The following is a 4760-nucleotide window of genomic DNA, read 5'->3' as shown; positions in this document are numbered from 1 at the left end:
TTCGCGAACTATCGTGAAGATAGACGAGACGCGAAGGACCGGCTCGTGATGCTCGCCTTTAAAGCAGTCGTGAGTCTGACACCCTACTCCGTGCGTGTGGCCCAATAGTGCGCACCGCGAGAGCGTGGGACGAATGACCGCTGCCAGAGCCGACTGTGAGTCCCGCTCTCTATTTGTATCGGGTTCGCGTATAACCAAGAGCACGAAACGTTGCTGCGCCGCACGCGGTGTTCGTTGACGACGGAACGTATATTTATTATAATATTATACATTCGCCAGAGCGGACCGGCTCGTGATGCTCGCTTTTGTAAAGCAGTCGTGAGTCTGACACCCTACTCCGTGCGTGTGGCCCAATAGTGCGCATCGCGAGAGCTTGGGACGAATGACCGCTGCCAGAGCCGGCTGTGAGTCCGCTAATCTGTCGAATAAAATAAAAATATGGTAATATCGTTCCGACGAAAAACGGTGTTCCGAGAGGACCGGCCGTGACGCTCGCTATAAAGCCTATGGCGCGATTATTCCCGACGACACCCTACTCTCTGTGTGGCCCAATAGTGCGCGCAGACGAGTTTGGGACGAGAACGGGGATCGCGCCTACGGCCAGAGCCGGCTCGCGAGTCCGCTTGTATCGGAATTTATCGTTGCCTCGAGCACACACAACATTTTATGGAAATGTGTTTTATACGGGAAGTGGACCGGCTCGTGAAGCTCGCTTTTAAAGCAGTCGTGAGTCTGACACCCTACTCCGTGCGTGTGGCCCAATAGTGCGCATCGCGAGAGCTTGGGACGAATGACCGCTGCCAGAGCCGGCTGTGAAGTCCTCCGTTCTCACATCATTCCAAATGAAATGGAAGTGAAGAGGAGAGGAATATTATTACATCTCTGGATCCAGTATCGGGTTGTCTTACGATCCCCGTCGTTTTCAGAGAATATATATTCATCTCCGCGTTTTCCACGTTAACGGTTTTTCAATGTACTGTTCGCCCGGCCGTCGGATACGTGTTGCGTATCTGACGGTTTTTTTTTTTCCGTTTCCACGGACGACGATAGTGTCGTCCTTAAAACGACGCCTGAACGAATCTCCTTCGCGCGCTGGTTGGAGCGTTCAGGTACAATGCGTTCTTACGAACCGCAGAACAAGAGACATATACATATATTGATTTGTAAATCAAAAATATATACGATTACCCTGAACGGTGGATCACTTGGCTCGTGGGTCGATGAAGAACGCAGCTAATTGCGCGTCAACGTGTGAACTGCAGGACACATGAACATCGACATTTCGAACGCACATTGCGGTCCACGGATACAATTCCTGGACCACGCCTGGCTGAGGGTCGTTTACGTAACCATAAACTGCTTGCGTTGCTCTTGTAAGTCCCCGCCGTCGCTTACCTCTCCAAATATATTTTTGGAGGGCGCCAAAGAGCGTTTCGGAGTCGGGTTGCAAAGATGCTACGTACGAGCGAATGATGGGCGTTTCGTCGGCGTTTGTCGCGGTTCTGTGAAAATTGCCAATTTTGCATTGCGTCTTATAAACACATACAAATATATATATATCTAGTTTCCACGAGAGGCGAAGTAGGGATTGGTATTTCTTACGTTCGGACTTGCGTGAGTGTTTTTACGGTGTCGTGAGTCGTATTGAAAATACGACCGCCCGTAAGGCACCGCTTCGACGAGGATCTCCAAATCTCTCACCTTCTCTGCGAAACGATTCGCCTTGCGGAAAGAAGCGTTTCCACTCATGAACATTTAACGCGCTCCCGACGTCGCCTGAAATGATGCGTATATACGAAAGAGGTATATTTACAAGAGTCTCGCGAGACTACAGAGATGGACACACAAATTATAAAAGAAAGAAAGAATACTGTGTGGCACACAGAGTGTGTGTGGTGTGGCAATGTTAAGCCCCAGGGAGAGAATATGCCTGTGCGTGGATGAGTTTCTTAACTCTACGTTATAATTGCCATACGGCGGAGGGTCGTCGTTGCCGGCGATTTCGACAAACACACATTCCTTTTCGAGTCTTCGAGGGAAGAGACGAAAGAGATCTCTCGTTCTATCGCGAACGCTTTGATGATCGATGGACAGCGGAGCAAAGCGCAGCAATGTGCGGGATGAGCACGTCGTACTTGATCGGGTCGGAATTATTCCCCGTCGTCGACGTGTCCTCGCTAATCTGTGCGATTGCCATTCCATCGCCACGTTCGCGTTGAATCGTATTGATGACGGCCTATGAGCGTCTTGAGATCTTACTCTCTTTCTCTCGTGTCTCTAATTTGGTTTTGCGTTTGATCGATGATAAATCGTTTCGTGCGCAACGTTTCTGTACCCCCGTGGTTTTTGGTTCAATTATATAGAAGTAGAGAGAAAAGAAATCCCACCGGGTTATATGTATTATTATTTTTTTTTTTTAATAATATGTATACTCCTCTATTGGCGAGGCTTATTTCGAACTTGATTGTCACACGACGCAAAAGACACACTTGTGTGTTCACGCACGGAACAGCACCGCGGAGAGAGAAAAGGTATATCCAATGATGAAAACCTTTATGTCGGTCGCCCCATGTCTTTTCTTTTCTTCATTGTCGATTCGTGCGGAACCGCGCGATCTGTCGGTCGTCCAGTCCCCGAAAGTTCTTTTCGACGGACGTTAAAGTTAACCGGCCAGATCGTCTAGCGAGAGTTTCCGATCGACGAGAGATGAAGAAAGAATTATATTGACACTTTGGTGTGGCGCATAAGGCATATATCGGTTTTTTGTTTACCTTTTTCTCTCTTCTGTCGTGTAGTGTTGTTTCGTTTTCTTTTTTTTTCTTTTTTTTTTGTGCTTTGTACGTTTTCGCGAGTACTACTTTTACGCTCTTTCGGCCGAAACACACAAAATTTTGTATCACGTACGACGACCTCAGAGTAGGCGAGATTACCCGCTGAATTTAAGCATATTACTAAGCGGAGGAAAAGAAACTAACAAGGATTTCCTTAGTAGCGGCGAGCGAACAGGAATTAGCCCAGCACTGAATCCCGCGGTTCTGCCGTTGGGAAATGTAGTGTTCAGGAGGGTCAATTTATCCCGAGACGTCGAACCGCGTCCAAGTCCATCTTGAATGGGGCCATTTACCCGTAGAGGGTGCCAGGCCCGTAGCGACTGGTACGCGTTTCGGGAGGACCTCTCCTTAGAGTCGGGTTGCTTGAGAGTGCAGCCCTAAGTGGGTGGTAAACTCCATCTAAGGCTAAATATGACCACGAGACCGATAGCGAACAAGTACCGTGAGGGAAAGTTGAAAAGAACTTTGAAGAGAGAGTTCAAGAGTACGTGAAACCGTTCAGGGGTAAACCTGAGAAACCCAAAAGATCGAATGGGGAGATTCATCGTCGACGAGGCTGGCTTCCGTTGGTGCGCAGATAGCCCGTAATGGGCCACTTCGGTGGTTCCAGTGCGAGGGTACACCATCTTCGGCAAATGTTCCGGTCGCGTAGTCGTGCACTTCTCCCTTAGTAGAACGTCGCGACCCGTTGCGTGTCGGTCTACGGCTCGAGTTGTTGCCTGTCGTGTCGCCTTCGTGCGCACACGGCAGACGCTCGATCGCCTGGCCGGCTGCGTGACGGTACTCTGACGGTATCGGGCCGCAACCAATCCATTTTCGAATGTGTGTGCGTCAGGCCCGCCGCAAGCTCGGTTAGTTTGTCACCCGGATGGTACGGACCTAGCGCCGGCTCCGGGCCTAACCAGCTGTTAGCAGGCGGTGTCCTCGGACTGGCCAAGCTTTGAATTACCGGTCAGCGACGCTACTGCTTTGGGTACTCTCAGGACCCGTCTTGAAACACGGACCAAGGAGTCTAACATGTGCGCGAGTCATTGGGACATGTAAACCTAAAGGCGCAATGAAAGTGAAGATCGTACCTTAGCGTCGATCAAGGGAGGATGGGCCGCGTCACGATGCGGCCTCGCACTCCCGGGGCGTCTCGTTCTCATTGCGAGAAGAGGCGCACCCAGAGCGTACACGTTGGGACCCGAAAGATGGTGAACTATGCCTGGTCAGGACGAAGTCAGGGGAAACCCTGATGGAGGTCCGTAGCGATTCTGACGTGCAAATCGATCGTCGGAACTGGGTATAGGGGCGAAAGACTAATCGAACCATCTAGTAGCTGGTTCCCTCCGAAGTTTCCCTCAGGATAGCTGGCACTCGCTCGTTCTCTTTTGATGAACGTGTGCGAGTCTCATCTGGTAAAGCGAATGATTAGAGGCCTTGGGGCCGAAACGACCTCAACCTATTCTCAAACTTTAAATGGGTGAGATCTCTGGCTTGCTTGGATCAATGAAGCCACGAGATTATATTGGATCAGAGTGCCAAGTGGGCCAATTTTGGTAAGCAGAACTGGCGCTGTGGGATGAACCAAACGCAGAGTTAAGGCGCCTAAGTCGACGCTTATGGGATACCATGAAAGGCGTTGGTTGCTTAAGACAGCAGGACGGTGGCCATGGAAGTCGGAATCCGCTAAGGAGTGTGTAACAACTCACCTGCCGAAGCAACTAGCCCTGAAAATGGATGGCGCTGAAGCGTCGCGCCTATACTCCGCCGTCAGCGGCAAGTGAGGTTGACGTTAGCTTTTTTTAAAGGCGCGTCTTCCATGAAGCTCTGACGAGTAGGAGGGTCGCGGCGGTGTGCGCAGAAGGGTCTGGGCGTGAGCCTGCCTGGAGCCGCCGTCGGTGCAGATCTTGGTGGTAGTAGCAAATACTCCAGCGAGGCCCTGGA

General features: G+C 50.7%; 2 non-coding genes across 2 annotated transcripts in view; both read left to right on the top strand.

Annotated features, from left to right (window-relative positions):
- The first annotated feature begins 1185 nt into the window (after window positions 1-1185).
- Window positions 1186-1340, top strand: LOC143221413 (5.8S ribosomal RNA). The gene has a single exon (XR_013011766.1). It is a non-coding gene; the product is annotated as a 5.8S ribosomal RNA (ribosomal RNA).
- Window positions 1341-2906: 1566 nt separating this feature from the next.
- LOC143221415 (large subunit ribosomal RNA) overlaps window positions 2907-4760 on the top strand; it is a 4002-nt gene continuing 2148 nt past the window's right edge. Inside the window, exon 1 of the ribosomal RNA XR_013011768.1 lies at window positions 2907-4760. This exon is cut by the window's right edge and continues 2148 nt beyond it. This is a non-coding gene — a ribosomal RNA (large subunit ribosomal RNA).

The sequence above is a fragment of the Lasioglossum baleicum genome, unplaced genomic scaffold (genome assembly GCF_051020765.1).
Source record: "Lasioglossum baleicum unplaced genomic scaffold, iyLasBale1 scaffold2371, whole genome shotgun sequence".
In the NCBI taxonomy this organism is placed as follows: domain Eukaryota; kingdom Metazoa; phylum Arthropoda; class Insecta; order Hymenoptera; family Halictidae; genus Lasioglossum; species Lasioglossum baleicum.
Note: the sequence above shows the minus strand (reverse complement) of the source record. Positions and strands in the feature narration are given on the sequence as shown.